Source organism: Pristis pectinata, chromosome 13, assembly GCF_009764475.1.
Source record: "Pristis pectinata isolate sPriPec2 chromosome 13, sPriPec2.1.pri, whole genome shotgun sequence".
Lineage (NCBI taxonomy): Eukaryota > Metazoa > Chordata > Chondrichthyes > Rhinopristiformes > Pristidae > Pristis > Pristis pectinata.
This window is the reverse complement of record NC_067417.1, coordinates 18,248,583-18,267,268: the sequence shown is the minus strand read 5'-3', so window position 1 is coordinate 18,267,268 and position 18,686 is coordinate 18,248,583. Positions and strand designations below refer to the sequence as shown.

The 18,686-nt window shown below is 39.2% G+C and overlaps 1 protein-coding gene across 2 annotated transcripts in view; it reads left to right on the top strand.

The window, feature by feature from the left end:
- The window catches only part of cmip (c-Maf inducing protein), a 200,824-nt gene that overhangs the window by 74,429 nt on the left and 107,709 nt on the right, over positions 1–18,686 (top strand). The window lies entirely within an intron of this gene.

Genomic DNA, 18,686 nt, shown 5'->3' with positions numbered 1-18,686 from the left:
GAGGTCTTTAAATTTCTGGAATGACTTTGTGGTGTGGTCACAGAGTAATTGCTTCCATTTGTAGGAAGGGAAAAAGCATGGGGCCATTGGTACAAGATAGCACAGGCAACCACCCCACCCCCATGTTACGGAGGAGCTGAGTTCACGGTGAACGAGCTGTATCACAATTTTCTGTAACACAAAGCCTTTCCATCTGCACATGCGTCAAGAAATGGGACATGAAAAAAAGTATTATGTTGATTTATTTACTTTTTTTTCACCTAAATTCCTTGAGAGCAAAATTTTATTCTGTCACTCAATTTTTTTGGGTAGTGATTTGTGAAATCCATATGGGCAAATTTCCATACCCGCACAGCTGTAACTCAGGGGTCGCCTGTACCAAGTGGGGAATTAGAAGTAATCTGGAGAATGGTGAGAACGTGGAAAATATGACTACAGGAAGTGGCTAGGGAGAATACAACTGATCCGTTTTGAGAAGGGGCTCGATTTGCATATAGGAACATAATGAATAAGAGGAGGAGTCAGTCATTTGGCACTTTGATCCTGCTGCAAAAGGGATCAAAATCAAGGATGATCTTCTGCCATTTTCCAGTACGATTTCTATTTCCCGTGATTTCCTTAATACCCAGAAATTCATTGTTCTTTGTTCTGAATGAACTGAATGACTGACCTACCCCAGTCCTCCAGGATAGAGAATTCTAAAAACTGGCCACCCTCTGTTTGAAAATATTTCTCTTCTTCTTAGTCCTAAATGGCCTGCCCTTTAGTCTGAGACTGTTACCCTCAGTTCTGGACTCCTTAGCCAGGAAAACATCCTCCCCATATATAGCTCTTCTTATTCTTCTGAAGTCTGGAGAATACAGGCCTAGACTGCTCAACCTCTCCTCATATAGCAAACACACCATTTTTGGAACTGGTCTAGTGAACCGTTGCTGCATTCCCTTTATGGTAAATCTATTCCTTTTTGGGCATGGTGACCAAAACTATACACAATACTCCAGCCAAGTCTCACCAAGGCTCTATGTAACTGCAGGAAGATATCTTTATTCCTGTATTCAAAACCTCTTGTAAAAAGAACCATTTGCCTTCCCAATAGCCTGTATGTTTGCTTTCAGTGACTGGTGTACAAGGACACTTTGGTCCCTTGGACATTACCCAAGATCTGAACATTTAAAAATGCTCTGCTTTTCTGCTTTGTACACCGAAGTGGAGAACTTCATATTTTTCTACCTTATATTCCATCTGCATGTTCTTGCTCACTTATTCATCTTGACAATGTCTACCTGAAGCCTCTTTATATCAGCTTCCTTACTCACAATCTCACTTGGTGAGAAAAGTTTTTCACTATATCTCGGTACATGTGGCAATAATTTACCAATTTATGAATCCCACCTAGCAAACTTGGATATGTGACATTTGGTCATTTGGTTCCTTCAGTCAAATCCCAGGTATGAATGGAGGCTGATAAAAAGGCAAAACTGGAAAAGGCTCAGGAGGAGCATAACTATTAGCATTGACTGATTAGTCCGAATGAGCAGTTAATGTGCAACATATTTAATGTAATTTTTTATAAAATTTCACAAATGCATGACCACTTTAAATGTTATTCTTCTGCTGCTACTCACCCTCAGCCTGTTCCTATGCCCTGGCATACATATCTCCTGCATGCTTACAGCATGTCCCTATTCCTTTGTGGTCTAGCTGACCTGCAGACTGTTCTTAGTACTCTGACTTTATGTGTTCCTTTAACTGACACAATTATCCTAAACCTGCCAATTAAGCTCTTCAAGATACTGCACAGTAAAAGTAAGATTTAGCTTCACAGGAGGAGATCATCTCTGAATGTGGGGTCATCCCCTTGGGTCCATTCCCTTGCCATTTCCCAAAATCCTTTACAATGTTTCTTTTGCAAATACATGTCAATTTGCTTTAAAAGCTCTGACTGAGTTTTGTTTTCTCCATCTTTGTAAAAAAAACCTAATTTATTTCCCTTCTTGATGGGGATTTTGATATACAACCTCTTTCTGTTTTCTATTGCAGCAAATTAAATTTAGATTTCATGTATAATTCCATTAACATCATGTATTATCAGCAAATGCAGTTGCCGAATTTAACTCCTGCAAAATACCACACATTCAAATGCTTTCTGAAAACCCTGACAGATGAATGCTGACTGCAAAAGGGCTCGGGGTAACAGATTTCCCTGTCTATTGTTTACATTCTGCACTGCCAATGATCCATTAATATTTGCAAAATGTCAGGCCAAATTGCTCAATGCCATTCAGTATGGGAACTCCTCATTATCCAGGGCCCCTGCACTCTTAAAAGCTGAGGCTCACATTATCTTTCAAACATGATAGATATCACAGTAATGTAAACACATAAAAACCACACCAAGATGCTGTGAGCATGCATTCATGCATAGATGACCTCTTTTGTTCCTTAGTGACGATTTAGCATTCACCATAGCACCTGTTAGTACACAGTTTAAAGGCTATTTAATGCTTTGGCTTTGTTTCCTAATGTCACCATGCCGCTCACCTGACATACTTAGAGTTTCCTGGCTTAAGTTTGCGGTGTGAAGAGTGTATTTTAATGTAAGGTTGTTGGAAGAAGGACTGATTGGTGGCAGCAAAATTTCCAGTGATCATTCTAACAGAGAATTTTCAATTATATGGGGACAGGAAATGCATTTAAACATGTGGAGAGTTTCCGTTACATTATAGGAAGTTTCAAGTTTTGTCTTGAATAACAGCAAGTCCCTTTGAACCAAACTCACGCTACTTAGAAAGATCTGCCTGCATTTTAGAGACAGAATCAAGCATTATGTTTGTCACACGTTTTGGTCTTTTATATGTATTCTTCTTAGCTTGTGGAGTTGTGTTCATATATTATGAAGGCCAGAAAATGATAACAATAGGCCCAAAAGTTGATGAACAACATTAGGTTATTTAGCAGTCACAAGAGAAACCATAGGTTTACTTGCAGTTGAAGTCTGTGCGCTAAAATATGGTTTATATGTATCACACAGTGAGCTAACTTAATTCAAAGATAGAAACACTGACAACTTTACTTGCCTGTGAATTAGAAATAGAAAAAACCAGCAGAGTTTCTGTAGAATCAAGCATTACAAGGTTAAGGAAGGACAGGAGCCATAACCAACAGCCACACCTCACCTCGCACACCTCCACCACAACCCACCAAACTGCTACTCCAGTAATAGAATCTTGCAGGTATCAGTTAGCCAAAAAAGCCATTTACAACTTCACATCAAAAGACTGGCCTGTGTTATAGCATCAAACTACCTGACAGTGTAAATGTCTCCAGCATTACCATGGCAGGAATTTGACACCTATTAGATATTGCTGATTATGCTAACTTTAATTGACACTATTTTATAGAAGTCTTCTGAAAAGATGCTATAATGATGTTAGTGCTTCTCCACTAAATATCATTCTCATTGGGTATGCCTTTCCTCAATTCTTTGTAGCATTGCCTAGTTAAAGAGAACAGCAAGCTTATGCAGAGCTCTATGCAACCCACCTGAGGTCATAAGCAATTGTTATAGCAGACAGATGATGAAAAGTAGTTTGAGGTCTTCTCTCCTTTAATGATGATAGCAGCTTCACAACAACAGATTTATGGCAAAACATTTCCTCTGGCTTGAGAGTGAAGCATCATACCAGTAATGCCTTACTACTGCAATATGGAGCAGGACTATCTATGTGTTTGCTTAATTATTTTATCACACATATTTGCCATGTTAACACCAACTGTTAATTCTTCATTCTGCAATTTAGTTTGTCATGAGATCAGGCCTTAAATAATCATTGTACTCCACAACAAAAACTGACTCAAAGAGTCATTACAGCACAGAAGTTTGTCTAGGTGACTGTGCAGCTCTCTGTGATCCTGGTAACTAGAGTGTGAATGTTAAAATTATTAAAACCGATTAAGAGATAATTTGCAACTTGTACACATGTTGGGACCAGGGAGAAAGAGAAGAAACGGTATGCTTCCAAATGCGTTCGCTGCCTAAAAAGTGCTTCAGAAAATCCTGAGGCTGTTTAAACACCATACACAAGCAAGCTTCTGCTTTCTTGTATTTTGTGGGATTTCTTGTGACCAAAGTTGTTCAAAAACAAGGAAAGTAAAAATAGATGCTCTTGACACATATGTGTTTTGAGCCAATAGTGAGCAGCGATTTGCTATTTGTTTGAAGGGTGATGTAGTACAAGGTTTGTCCATCATGTTGCAACAAAGCTCAAATTATTATTCACAGGTTAAGAAACAGATCACAGTTAACAGATATCCTTTTTAACTCTTGAAGTTGCTGATTTTTTTCATTGTTCCATCAGGTTGTTCTGGGTTTAAGTCTCAGGGATGTGAGAATATGTGTTTGTAACACAGCACAAAGGGAATGCTGCATTGTCAGATGTGTTAAACCTCAAATGAAACATCAAAGTGTGGCTGAGTTTGTGGATTTCAGTGGTACAAGCAGGTATTACAAGCTCCAGGAGCTCCTAGTAGTGTACATTCTCTCCAACAACACTGTGAAAAATATATAGCCCATTCATTTCTCTACTGTCTGAGAGATTTTTGCTGTGGACAACATGATTTTTGTATTTACCTAAATAACAGCTTTCATTGTCCTTGAGTAATTCATAGTTGTGTTGAGAGGAAGTTTGGGATAATGTGATAAGCCATTGTGTCAATGCAGTGTTTCCTTTGAAAGGAGTGCACGGGATTGTCCTTTCAAAATTCAATAAAGAGGATCTGCAAGTTTTCCTAGTGTAATTACAGACAACAAAGGCCATTTGGCCTAAATGTGTTCAATCATGCAGAAAAAGCCAACAGTGTCTCTTCTGCAGTATCCAGTTGTTTAGGTTGTTCCAGGACTTTGCCTACATAACTTTTTTATACTCAGCCATATATTCGTCATTATCTGGATCAAGCACTTCCCTACATACCTGTGGAGAATTACTGTGGTGGTTCTATGGATCAAATGCTGTAGCATAGCCAAGATTATTAGAAACCCTGGCTGGAGTTTCTGAAAGTTACATTGTCAACTTAGAAAATACTAAAGGAAATTCCTAGTGAACAGCCAGAAATTTACCTTCTGTTACTTTGAACTAACCTTTGGGATAGCACGGTGGTGCAGCTGCTAGAGCCACTGTCTCATCAAACCAGTTACCTGGGTTCAATCCTGACATGTGTGGAGACTGTGTGGACACTGTCTGGAGTTTGTGCGTTCTGTCTGTTACCACATGGGTTTTCTCTGGGTACAAAAAACAAACTGCTGGAGGAACTCAGCAGGTCGAGCAGCATCTGTGGAGGGAAATGGACAGTCGATGCTTCAGGTCGAGACCCTTCATCTGCGTTCAGATGTAAGGACCTTGATTCGAAACGTCAACTGTGTATTGCCCTCCACAGATGCTGCTCTATCTGCTGAGCTCCTCCAACGGTTTGTATTTATAAGATAAGACAAGATATCTTTATAAGTCACATGTACATTGAAACACACAGTGAAATGCATCTTTTTGTGTAGAGTTGTCTGGGGACAGCCCGCAAGTGTCGCCACTCTTCTAGTGCCAACATAGCATGTCCACAGCTTCCTAACTGGTACATCTTTTGGAATGTGAGAGGAAACTGGAGCACCCGGAGGAAACCCACGCAGACATAGGGAGAACATACAAACTCCTTACAGACAGCATTTGGAATTGAACCCAGGTCGCTGGCACTGTAATAGTGTCACGCTAACCGCTACACTACTGTGTGTCTCCAGGTTCCAGTGTCTGCAGTCTCTTGTGTCCCTGTTTTCTCGGGGTACTCTGATTTCCTCTCACATCCCAAAGATGCTTGGGTTAGTAGGTTAATTGTCTGCTGTAAATTACCTCTAGTGTGTAGGTAAGTGGCAAAATCTGGGAGGAATGAGGGGAGAATAAAAGGAGATTTGTGTAAATGAGTGCTCAATGCACTGAAGGACCTGTTTGTATGACTCCATAACCTCTTTGATAATTCCCTTGTCCTAGTCTGTTAATTTACCTTAAAGTAATCTGTAATAGTCATGATTTATCTTTTCTATTTACCTAGCTAGTTTATACACTTCTGCACAATTGTCTCTTAGACTCATGAGAAAATTGGTTGCATGCTATGCACCCTTTTGACTCCCAGGGTTTAGTGTGAGTTCTCCAAGCTTGAATTAAATCACAGCCTTCATGATAAACCTATCCAAATGCATTTTGGAGAGATCTTGGTGCACCATTTTGCAAGATTTTTTGTGTGGGATATCAAATCCTCTACACATGGTGCAGATTTTGTTGATGATGAGTTTCTTGCTGATCTGAGAAATAGATGGTTCAGTGGATGGAATCAACCTGGAATCTTGGCAGGGGAGGGTATTGCAGTGGGAAAGTGAAACATAATGCTCCTTGGGAGTCTAATACCTCATTTTGAAAGCACTCCCAGAGTATTGGCATGCTGCCAATTACTGCAAGGGAGTGAGCAATTACCGAATTTCGCGCTGTCCATCTGTGCAACAGGTGGGTAACACAATTGCTTGTAATAGAAGCAGGGAAGTGACTGAGATTCGAATTAAAGATGGCACAGGAATGTGGAAATGATCTGACTGAGGAGCTGAAGTACTTTTCTTCTGTGTAGAGAGAGAGTGACATTTAGATCTCTGTTAATTACAAATCTACCAATTGATTAAGATATTATATTTCATTCTGTGTTCCTTCAATTAAATAAGAATTATTCTTTAAATGAAGCTAAGATTCTTTAAGATATCTTTATTAGTCACATGTACATTGAAACACATAGTGAAATGCAGCTTTTTTGCATAGTGATTTGGGGAGCAGCCCGCAAGTGTCACTACGCTTCTGGCGCCAACATAGCACACCCACAACTTCCTAACCTGTACGTCTTTGGAATGCAGGAGGAAACTGGAGCACCCGGAGGAAACCCACGCAGACATGGGGAGAACGTACAAACTCCCTACAGACAGTGGCCAGATTTGAACCTCGGCTAACTGATATTACCTTTAAAAATTATTTTTTGATATTGGATGAAACTTTGATCTTAGTGGTGTGATCACTTACTGTGGCCATTTTAACCAAGATTATTTGTTTGTTGCACCAACCTTTTTTGTCGAAATATCTGGAGCAATGACACTTTCAACACTTCCTGTTTTATGACACAGAACATACACTTCCACAAAGCAATTAGCAACATCACATTATAACATTGTCTGCCAAATGTCACTCATTAAGAGTGACAGTCAGGCATTATGGTTCATATGTGTGATAATTAAAGGGCTGTAAAAAAAAATTATATTTTTAAGTGGACTTGCTGGCATATGTATCACTTGTTCTGATTGTAAATATGTGCAATGCTTTCATGATGTTTACTGTTCTGGCTTCAATACTTTAAAATGGGTTCTTTATTAGAATATTATCTTTTATAGTTAATGTGTGGTTCCATCAATTTTGATTACAGAATTTATTATAAAGCAGGGAAATTTGGAATTTTAATGTCACTAATTGCTATTTAAGGTGGTGTGGACTCTCTTTTGCCAATTAAAAATGATTCTCTGGCCTTATATTGAGCAAGAATTATTCACAAATGGAGGGGACAGGCAAGTGCTCTCAGTATTAGCTTCTCAAGCTTAAATGTGAAAATATTCTGAAGTATAGACAGTATATTTCAAATCCATCCTTGTCTCTCTCCTCCCTTCTGTGATTTCCTTCAGCCCTGTAATGTGAGATGCCCACACTTCTCTGGTCTTCCTTTTGAACATACCCCAAATTAAGCGCTTAACATGGGCAGCCATGGCTTCAGTGGCCGAGGCTCTGAGCATTGGCATTCTCTCCCATATCCTTGCTGCCTCTCTGTCTCGTTCCTCATTCTATCTTTTTGACCAGGCTTTTGGCAGCTCCTGTAATATCTTCTATGTGGCTCAAGATCAGCTCCTTGTTCGAGGTGCTTTTGGTATGTTAGAGGATTAGATAATTAGAGGTTGTTGTTTTTAGCCAAGTATCCATTGGTCTCAGCTGTGTGGTTTGGCGGTGGGATTCTTCTGTTGGAATCAAAAACTTATGGGTTCAAGCCTTCTTCTGAAGAAATGACTGAAAATCCAGTCAGGTAGTTCAGGAGTGTTGCACTATTGGAGGTGCTATCTTTTGGATAAGACTATGTTTGCCTGCTCAGGTAGACACAAAGAAATCCTCTATCACTGTTTTGAAGGTGGGGTGGGAGTACTTCTCAATGTCCTGGCTGATGTTTATGCTTCAACCAAGATGATTATTAAGGAATAAATTACCAGGCTATTTATTCTATTGGTGCTTATGGAAACTTGGCTCAAGTGGACTGCCATATTCTGTCCATTGCAACATTTACCACAGTTCAAAGTGCTTGGGTCTTGTGCCCTGAGGTCATGAAAGAGACTAAATAATTATAATTATGAAAAAGGAATAAAGTTTTTTAGTAAGGGTAACAAGATAAAGTGTGAAAGTCATGTGGTCTTGATGATGTGTAGAAAAAAAACAGCATAATATTTATTTGAATGATCAGGAAGGCACTGAGTACAAAAGACTCAAATGGTTGGTTGTTTGAAGTGGCTTTTAGTCAGCCCTCTTTCAAAGGGTGGCTGCAGGTCATTTTTGAAACCATTATGGAAATTTAACATTGCCACTTGGTGCTAAGAATAAATTAACTGTACTGAAATTGAAGTAGCCCATTTCAGGGTTTAAAACTTAAGTCTGCGATGTAGAAAGTATTCTTCTCTATGGGAAATTCCACATAAGCAAACAGGAACACTGAGATACGTAAGCTAGCAAATGCCAATCTGAATATTACAGACAACAATATTGTATTTTGTTTTTTTTTTGGCTTAATTGTGGGTTTGTTGAGCTCTACTCATCTCACACATTTAAATCACTAATCATGATTCCTCATGTCCACACAGTTGTATTATTTCGTAATTCAACAGATATTGTACAGGACAGGCCTCTTTCTAGTCTATTTTGTGTTGTATAAAGTTAATTTTGTACACTGTTGTTAACCTTACATTATCAAGGTTTAGACAGAATAAATAGATAATACCTATTTCCCTTAATGGGGTTCAAAACCCAAGGGACATATATTTAAAGTAATCGGTAGAAGGATGAGAGGGGAGATAAGGAAAAATTTTATTACCTACAGAATGATAAGGGTCTGGATCTCGCTCTCTGACAAGGCGGTAGAGGCAGAAACCTCATTGCATTTTAAAAAGTACATGTATGTGTACTTGAAGAACTGTGACTTGCAGGGCTGGAGATGATATTAGGCTACGAACACAATGGACTGAATATACCTCTTCATGGTCTTTGCTGGTGCTCTAGTGAAGATCAGATATCACATTGTTTGCTCTCCCTTCTGATGTTGAGAGTGATTTCACAGGGTTCATAGAACTTCAAAAAAAATCTGAGTTTAACTCATTTTTAATCAAATTGTTGGTGATGTTCTATTGTTTAAGTTCCTGGATAGTTCATAGACAGGCATGTCTGTATCATATTCTTAAGAAATATAACTGAATTTGCAACAATTATGTAATATATTATAAAACTGTAAGATAATTACATGAGGTGAATCAGAATGAGGAGTTAAGACGACAAAATTAAGATGACAACATTAAGATGACAAGATTGGGTTACATAATTTTTAGGAATTAATTGCATAAAGACTATACACTGCAATGTTGTGTCTAAAAAAGTAGAAAGCACCCTTCATATTATGGCTGAGGTAATTCTTACTGTTAGCTCTGGCACTACCTTCATTAAAGAAAGCATTTGGCAGACCTTTTCTTATCTGGTAAAGAAGAGTCTTGGATCATATTTAAGTCTGATCTGTGTCAGCGTGACGCACTTTATTGGGTATCTAAATAAATTTTTAAAATGGTTTTCCAAGAAGTATGTTCTCATGAAGTCTTTAATCCCCTTTAATGGGTTTGTTTTAAAACAACATTTTGGCAGTGTTATGTTTGTCAAATTTTGCACTGAACCCAATGCTGTAAAGCATGTTAAAAAATGTAGTTGTTTATCCCTCACAGTATGTTGATGATCATCCAACCAAGTTATTTGCAGTATATTTTGTGAGCAGCCTCTATAGTGCACTTACTCACAATACAGATTTACTCTGCCAAAGATTCATACTATTCCATTTGCTTTAATTAAAGGGCCTGAAGGTGTACAATTTTCTAATACTACATTTGTTAATGATAATGAATGAGTGCCTTTGGGAAATGTTCACTACTCAGATGCAAGAAAGGAAAGAGACAGAGACATAAGGAAATATACAATAGGAGCAGTAGGTCATTCAGCTTCTCGTAGCAGCCTACCATCAAGTAAGATCATGACTGATATTTTAACTCTATCAATTTCTTGTACTGACCCCATATTTCTTGCTCCCTTTAATATCCAAGAATCTGGATTCTGTGGTGCCAATTCCGCACTACCTTTGTTGTACAATATTTTGTGGGACTTTTATTCCAACCCCAAAGGCCACTAGGAGGGTGAAGTAACCATCCATAAAATGGTGCCAGCAAATAACAAGTCCGTATATGAGGGGATGCAGCACTTCTGCCTCATTCTCCTGAAGTTAGGGATTTGGGAAGAAGCCTTTGCTGGCCCTTGTGTTCAGCTTCTGTCAGAATAGAGGAAGAGAGGAAGGAAGTACAGAGGAAGGAAGTACAGAGAAAGTAAGTAGTCTTCTAGCGTTGGGTTGGTTGTTGGCTGTCTTATGCCCAATGGTGATCACTCCTGCAGCCTTCCCAGTGTTCTATGTTTGACTCTGGTTGCAGACCCAACCTACTGGTTGCAGACACAACTCCCTGGCATGTGGAGTACATCATAATCATACAAGGAAACTGAAGCAACAAATCCAGATCTACTGCAGGACCAGAGTCTGAGAAATTTTAAAAAAAGCCCAAATTTGCCATATATTTGCATTCTTTGTCAACAATAATATTTGGTGCAATCGACTTTAACCATTCATCATTCCTGGAATTTTCAACCATTTTTAGAGCCTTATGAGTTAAAAATAATTTCACAAGCATATGCACTTCTAAAATTCTACAATTTGCAGAGCACAAAAGCTTGAAGGTTGCCAAAACCAACTTCAGTTTTCCATTTCCTTTGGCAGCATTTTCTGCGGGTCCAACCTCATTGACGTAAACAACATAAGCGTTTGGGAACTAAATGAACACCAGCTCTCTCGAGCTGACTAGTTCTCCTTTAGCAGAGCAGAAGATTTAACCCATGACTGGTGTGATACCCATTCAACATGTTCTCTGTCTCTGTGATAAACATTCCAAAAAAAAAACAAATGACCATTTATCCTATTCATCAACCATCTGTCAATGTGTCAGAAATCTATCTGCAGGTCCAAGGTGGGGTTTCAGACTTTAGTTATTGAAAGGCCACTGTTTTCCTCAAAACTAGAAAGGCAAGCTGTTGTTTGCAAACCATGGCAAAATGCTATATATGTTGGTTTCAAATGGATCTGTGCTCTACTTGTTATAACTTTGAAGAAGGTGAATGTGCTGTTGGGCATTTTTGGACACAAATTCTATTGTGCACAGCGCTGTTTATGAGCACCACATGATAAAATGTTATTGGGAAGCCAATCACTGAAGGAGAGTGTGTACTAAATGTGTAATTCCAAATGAAGTCATACTAAATTGCTTCAGGGTCCACTATGCTTGAGATGCTTATGTCCCAAAGTGCCCATGTATATGTAGTGATGTACAATGAATGCTTAGACAGTCACACTGCATGTATGGTGCAGCTGCTCATTGAGAAGCAGCCCCTCACAATGAATATTATGAATCTTAAATAGTACCTGCTTGACCTGTGGAGTCCAGTGGTTGTAACTGGATAAGTTGCCTATTAATCCTTTGTTGTGGCTCTTCTTCAGGCCATCCACCATTGTGGTCCACCAACAGGCATCCTGCTTTCTTCATTCCAGTCCGCGACACCCAATTGTGATACTAACCACCATCACACCACACCTTCCTACTCTACTACCCGCAATGGCAGCTGATCAGGACAAGCCCCAATGTACCGCCCCAATGTACCAACCCAATGCATAAGGTCCCATTCCTGCACCTTTCCCTATCACTCCACTACAATGTCCTGTACTTCCTCTACTTACTCTGAAATGTCAATCAAAGAGATTTGCTTTCAGAATGTGTGTTGGACCTTTTCTGTAGCTCTCTGGGTCTTGTGAACACAAGAACCTTGCAGCAGTGGAACTATGCCCAAAACATGTTTTGGCCTGCTGTGCATTGTGCGTTAACATGGAGCATGGAAAAAAATTCACAGCCGCCTTTACTCTCTTGGAAAAGATGTTTGCTAAATGCTTCTAAGAACTTAAGAAATAGAAGCAGGAGTGGACCATGTGGTCCTTTGACCCTAGTCTTCCATTAAAAAGATCAATACTGCACGTCATCCATTTTCCAGCTTTATCCCCACATTCCGTGATTTCCTTTGTGTACAGAAATCCATCCGTCTAAGTCTTGAATATTTTCAATCAAAGATATTCAGTCTTCTGGATCAGATTTTTCTAGATTTACAACCTTTTGACTCAGAAATTTCTCTCAGTTAAAAATAGCCATCCCATTACCAGGAGAGTATGCCTTCTCGTTCTATCCAGCTAGAGGAAGCAGCCTCTCAGTATCTAGCCTGTTATCCCTTTCAGAATTTCATGTGCGTCACTGAGATCACTTTCATTCTTTTGAGCTCAGGTAAATACAGGCCAGTCCTACATAATGCTCAATGTAGGACAACCCCCCTCCTCACCCCAAGATTCAATCCACTGCCCCGAATCCAAGGCAAGTATATGCGGTCGTGTGTATGAAGATGAAAACTGCACACAGTATGACAGGCGTGGTCTCATCAATGTCCTGAGCATTTGCAACAAAATTTTAATGTTCATAAGGGATGCTCCTTGTTCATGTTCAAAAACTATTCAAGATCATGACTGGTTTAAAGTGTGGGATCAAGGTTCAGGGGTCATAGATTTAAAACTTCAACCTAAAGATACAGGTGGCAGAGGATGTGGATCAAGTTCCTGGGTGAGGAAATTCTGGTTATGCTGAATATAGTTATGATCTGTACTTGCTGTATGAATGGGCTGGTTGAAGCAGAATCAGTTGGGTCAGGGGAATTGTATCAGGACTTGAGAGAGAATAACTTGAGTGTTGAAGGGGAAAGAGCAGAGGAATGGGATTGCTTTACTCAGGGCCAACATTAACGATGGGCCGAATACTCACCTGCGCTGTAGCAATTCAATGATACCACGATTCTCTGTAATTAAAAAAACTTTTTATTTGTCATTAATGTTATTGAACTCTAGGTATGTGAACATCTCCTTGATTAGTGATCAAAATCTAGATTACATTATCGAGCATTTAGCTTGACAACAACTTTAAATTGGAGATTCATTTAAAATATTGGATCATTCTTGTAAAATCAGTTTGGAACTTCTATAGTTCATATTGCATTGACTTGAAAACTTAGGCTTATTTTCATTAAAATAAGAGTCATTGTGAGTGTTTGGAATCCAAAAGGCCAAAAAGAGTAGTGCTGTTTAATACTTAAAAAGCAGCTTTTCCAGACAGTAAGGCATTGATAGAATTAATCCCCAGAGCTCTTTATTACAGGAAACTGTTTTCATCCCTGAAAATGCACATGTTCAAATGATGAGAATCTGATTCCTTTTAGGAGCATTCTTAGTTTAAAAAAGGATAATATATCCTTGATCATCAAGCCATTCGGCTCTTTAGGTGTGACCCACCATTAACTTAACTTGATCTGAACTCTTGGTTTCATATGCATTAACTAAATACCGAACAGAAGTCTTCTTAATATCAGCATTGATATTTACACTTGAACCTGAACTCAATAGCTTTTTCAAAGTTGAAATTTTCAGAGTCCCATTAACCATTGTACAAAGAAGTGCTTCCCAATATTGCACTTGAATGGCATAGATCTGACTTTTAGGTTATGCTCCCCTGTTCTGAACACCATCCCTTTCTGTTTATCTTAAGAACAAAGGAGCTATTTATCATTTTTAATAATTATTGCACTTTGTTGGATTTCTTAAAAGATTAAAATGGATTTGCTACATGTGGAAATGCTTATTATAACTGTGGTGCATGAGGGAGCAATAACTGAGGGGAGTGAAATTCAATGACCATAGCTTTAAAATGATTTGGTAAAAGGAGATAAGGGGAAATTATATCATTCAGAAGATGCTGAGAGTCTGGAGCTTGTTACCTGAAAATGTGGTGGAGGCAAGAAACACACATGGCATTCAAAAAAGTGCTAAGAGGAGCACTTGTGGTCCTGTAACTTGCAAGTCTACAGACTGAGAATTGGAAAGGAGGTGGATAGCCCATTATGGGTTGGCATTGACATGTTGGGCCAAATGGCCTCTGTATGTGCTGTGAATTTCTATGACTCTAGGATTCTACAAAATACGTTCAATGTAATTCATTTTTAATTAGTTTTATTGGTGTCTTACTTCAAATATTAAGAATTAAGTAGAGATTAGAGTGAAATGTTAAGTGCATTTTGGTACAGTTCCCTACAACCTGTTTGTTTCAGAGATGTACTTATGCATACAGTATCATGAATCATTCTCAAGGTCAAATCCAACATCACCTTTTGGCTTTGTACTCATTATATTATGTTTGACAGGCAACTCCCACTGTACACAGCCTGCTCTGTCACATACCGAAAACAATACTGTCGCATCGTAAATGATATTTTTTACATGAGGGAACATTACGCATACATTTTACATTGTGTTGATGATGGGTGGGACACAGTGCAGCCCCTTGTCCAACCCTATGTCACCTGAACAAACTACTTAATTCATGGCAATGGCTGTATATTAAGTTAAGAGAACTTATTAAAGTGGGGATTTTTATTGGCAACACTAAAGCCAATAGACTGCAGAATATAACTCATAGGCCTGGTTTTTATTTTTGGTACTATCATCTGCTTTGTTCATGTTGCTCATATTTTAACCGTATTTTCTTGCAACTCCTTCCATAGGGACTGTGTCCTTTCTTTGAAATCAACCTGCAGCAAGAAAAAAAAATGTGACCTGAAATTGACCTGGTTGTTTATTTCACTGAGAAAGGGGGTACTTCTGCTTTAGTTAACTGTGCGTAATTTTTAGTGGAAGTTAAGAAAAAACATTTCTCACAAATTCAGCAAATGAGCTTGACAGTATAGTATAGAAGCAAATACATCCCAGCAATGGAAATAGAGTTTTCTTTATCTCTAGTATGGAAGACAGTGATTCCCAGGTTGGTAAGTGTATTGACCACTGTAAATTGCCCCAGTGTGTTGATGAGTGGTAGAATCTGTGGGGAGTTGATGAGAATGTGGGGAGAATAAAATGGGATTAATGTAAATACATTCTCGATGGTTGGTACAGACTCGCTGGGCTGAAGGGACTTCCATGCAGTATGACTCTATGACCAGTTGCATTTTACAAAACCAGCAACATACTTCTAAGCTAGTCTATGTTGTAATGCAGGAATTGCAACAGCCAATTTGTGCACATTTAGGTCCCAAAGAAAATGTTACAGTCACAGAGTCAGACAGCACAGAAAATGGCCCACCCTACATTAATCCCATTTTTTATTCTCTACAACTCCCTCTGGATTTGACCATCTACCAACACACTGGGGGGCAATTTGCAGTTCCCAATTAACCTGTTAACCTGCACGTCTTTGGGATGTGGGAGGAAACTGGAGTATCTGAAGAAAACCCATGCAGTCACAGGGAGAAAGCACAAACTCCACACAGACAGCAGGATTGAACGCACACAGGTCTCTGGTGCTGTGAGGCAGTGGCTCTACTAGCTGTGCCACTGTGCTGCCCAAATGTGATGGCATCTAGATTTTTTGTAGTGTCGATAGTCAAATGTTAGTCAAAGTATCAGGGATGACCCCTGTGTACTTCCTTATAATAATGCCATGGGATCTTTAACTGAAAGTGCAGATGGAACCTCCATTTCTCATCTTAAAGATGGCACTTCCAGTCGTGCAGCACTCCCTCAGAAGTATATTGCAGTGTCAGCCTTGGGTTTTGTGCTCACTAAATGAAGTGGGACAAGCACTCGGAAGGCAAGGGTGATACCAAGTGAGCTAAAGCCAGTGCTGGAGGATCTAATCTCAGCATTCAGAGAGCAACACAATGTCAGAATTACTAAGATATGAAGCAGTATCCAAAGGGATTTGAACAGTTAGTTTGTAATAAAATGATGCCAGCTATTGTACAGTTAACTTAAAGTCTTGCAGTTCGCAGCTGCAAAGAGTCATAATTAATTTTGAGGCTAAGAAGGATTTATGACATTCTGTCTGTTGGCTCCTTCCTTTTTATCTTTCAAATAAATATAGCACTGAAACATAGAAGATGATATTCAACTTCTGTGGGAGCAAAGCCATATGCTGGTGGATCAAGCAGTTTTTGTACACCCTATCATGTCCTCCTTTCTGTAGTGGGATCTATAATGGGTGCGCCCTGTCACTTTGCACCCTGCCAGTTTTCTTCTGTCCAGTGGTAATTTGGCACTTTTTATCCTGTGTAGGATTTCTGGAATTTCAGTCATGAGGTTCCTTTACCTGCAGAACTCCATAATATTTAGCATCAACCTTTACTGAAGTAAATAGACATTTGCCTTGTTCGGTTTGGATTGCTAGGGAATGCCTCAGATTCAGTCTGCATATTGCACCAATGTTGGTGTCGGCTGGAACTTCTCGTCAGCGAGCACTGTTGACAGATCATGTGTGGAGACATGAGGTGGTGGCAGCAGAAGTTTATTCAGGAGTTGCAAAGCATCACACTGTTGAATAGCTTGTCAGTGCCAACTGAGTTGACTCATAGAAAGAATTCCAGGTGGCGTAGGAAACAAGAGGCTGGTAGAAAAAAATAAAGAGTAATGTTGTTTCAAAATGGATGTCTGGAATGTGCATGCAGCAAAACAAGGAAGTGGAGGTGGCTTCCTGTCTGACCTTCCTTATCCAGCTGCTGAGCTCTTGTCTCATATGGAGGGCCATTTTATCTATGTGAGGGTAGGAAAATGCTGTTCCAGTTAATAAGCTGGAGGGCTCCTGATTTATGACACACTTCTGGAACAGATTTAAAACATCTGAAGAACAGAAAATGCTTCAAACTGAACTGAATACTGTATACAGCCATCTAATTGTGGAACCCTAGATTTGGAGGCTGAGTACTTTTCAAACATATAATTTAAAAAGCACTGCATAGAGCATTTGCAAGATATAAATAGGAGTGCTGTAGCACAAAATATACAAGGCAACGAAGAAATTAGTTTTTCGTAAGTGTAATGCTGTAATTATTAGAGGATAACTGATACTTCAAAGGTAACTTTGAAGCTGTAATGTGGTAAATGTTCCAACGACAATGAAAATGCAATTAATTTATGAGCTTTGACTGAATCCATCATTTGAATTCCAGACTTCCCAATGAGATATCAATTATCATTCAGAATATATATAGAATATTTTTAAAGCCATTTTCTTTTTCAAGTGTTTCTGCTGTAATTTGTCGAATCTTGTGTGTCAAATGGATGCCACATTTACCAGCCTAACCCTTGTCACTGCACTCCAACTGATTTTAAGTAAGGTGACTTTGAGTTGTTTCTCAGTTATTGAGGGGACACCTACAATACCCAATGTAATTACTCTTATGATTAACACCTTGTAGGTATATATGAGTTACAAGATTCCAAATCAATCAAAACAGGACGCCACAGGAACTTATCTCTTTTGTGCAGTCCATAATGAGATTTTCCATCTGATAATGTACTACAATTATTGATTCAGCTGTGGCTCAATTGATAATGCTCTTACCTCTGAGCTAGAAGGTTGTGGGTTCAAATCCATGACTCCAGAGCTTGAGCACCTGAGTCCAGGTTGATGTCCCTGTGCAGTACTAAGGGAGTGTGTTGCTGTCTATTTGATGCGGAATTATAACAAAGTCTTGTCCACTCTTTCAGGTAGATAAATACTTTTAATGTATTTCTTCATTAGCTGCAGGCTTTGCTGACGAGGCCAGTGTTTAATGCCTATCTCTAAAAGCCCTTGAGAATGTGGAGGTGAGCTGTTTTTTTTAACTATTGTTGCCTATGTGCTCAAGATTTTCCCAGAGTTCTGTTAAGTTTGGAGTTCCAGGACTTTGAGACCGCAATGATGAAGGAGTGCCAATGTAATTCAAGTTTGGATGGTGTGTGATGGGGAGGGGAACTTGCAGATGGTAACATTTTCATGCATTTGGCATCCTTTTGGAGGTAGAGGCTGAAGTCTTGGAAGGTCATACTGAAGAACTCTTGGTGAATTGTTCCCATCTATTTCATAGTGGGTGCACACTGCAACTACTGTGCAGGGGTGGTAGGAGGAGTGAGTGTTTTGGATGGCATATAGGATGCTGATCAAACAGCCTGCTTTGTGCTGAATGGAGTTGAGCTGCTGGAGACACACTCTTCTAGGAAAGTGGAAAGCATTCCAACATAATCCACCGCTGTATTGGTGGAAAGGCTTTGGAATTAGAGTTGAGTTGCTTGCTGTTGGGATCCAACTTCTGTCTTTAAAGATCTCATGCTACAATTTT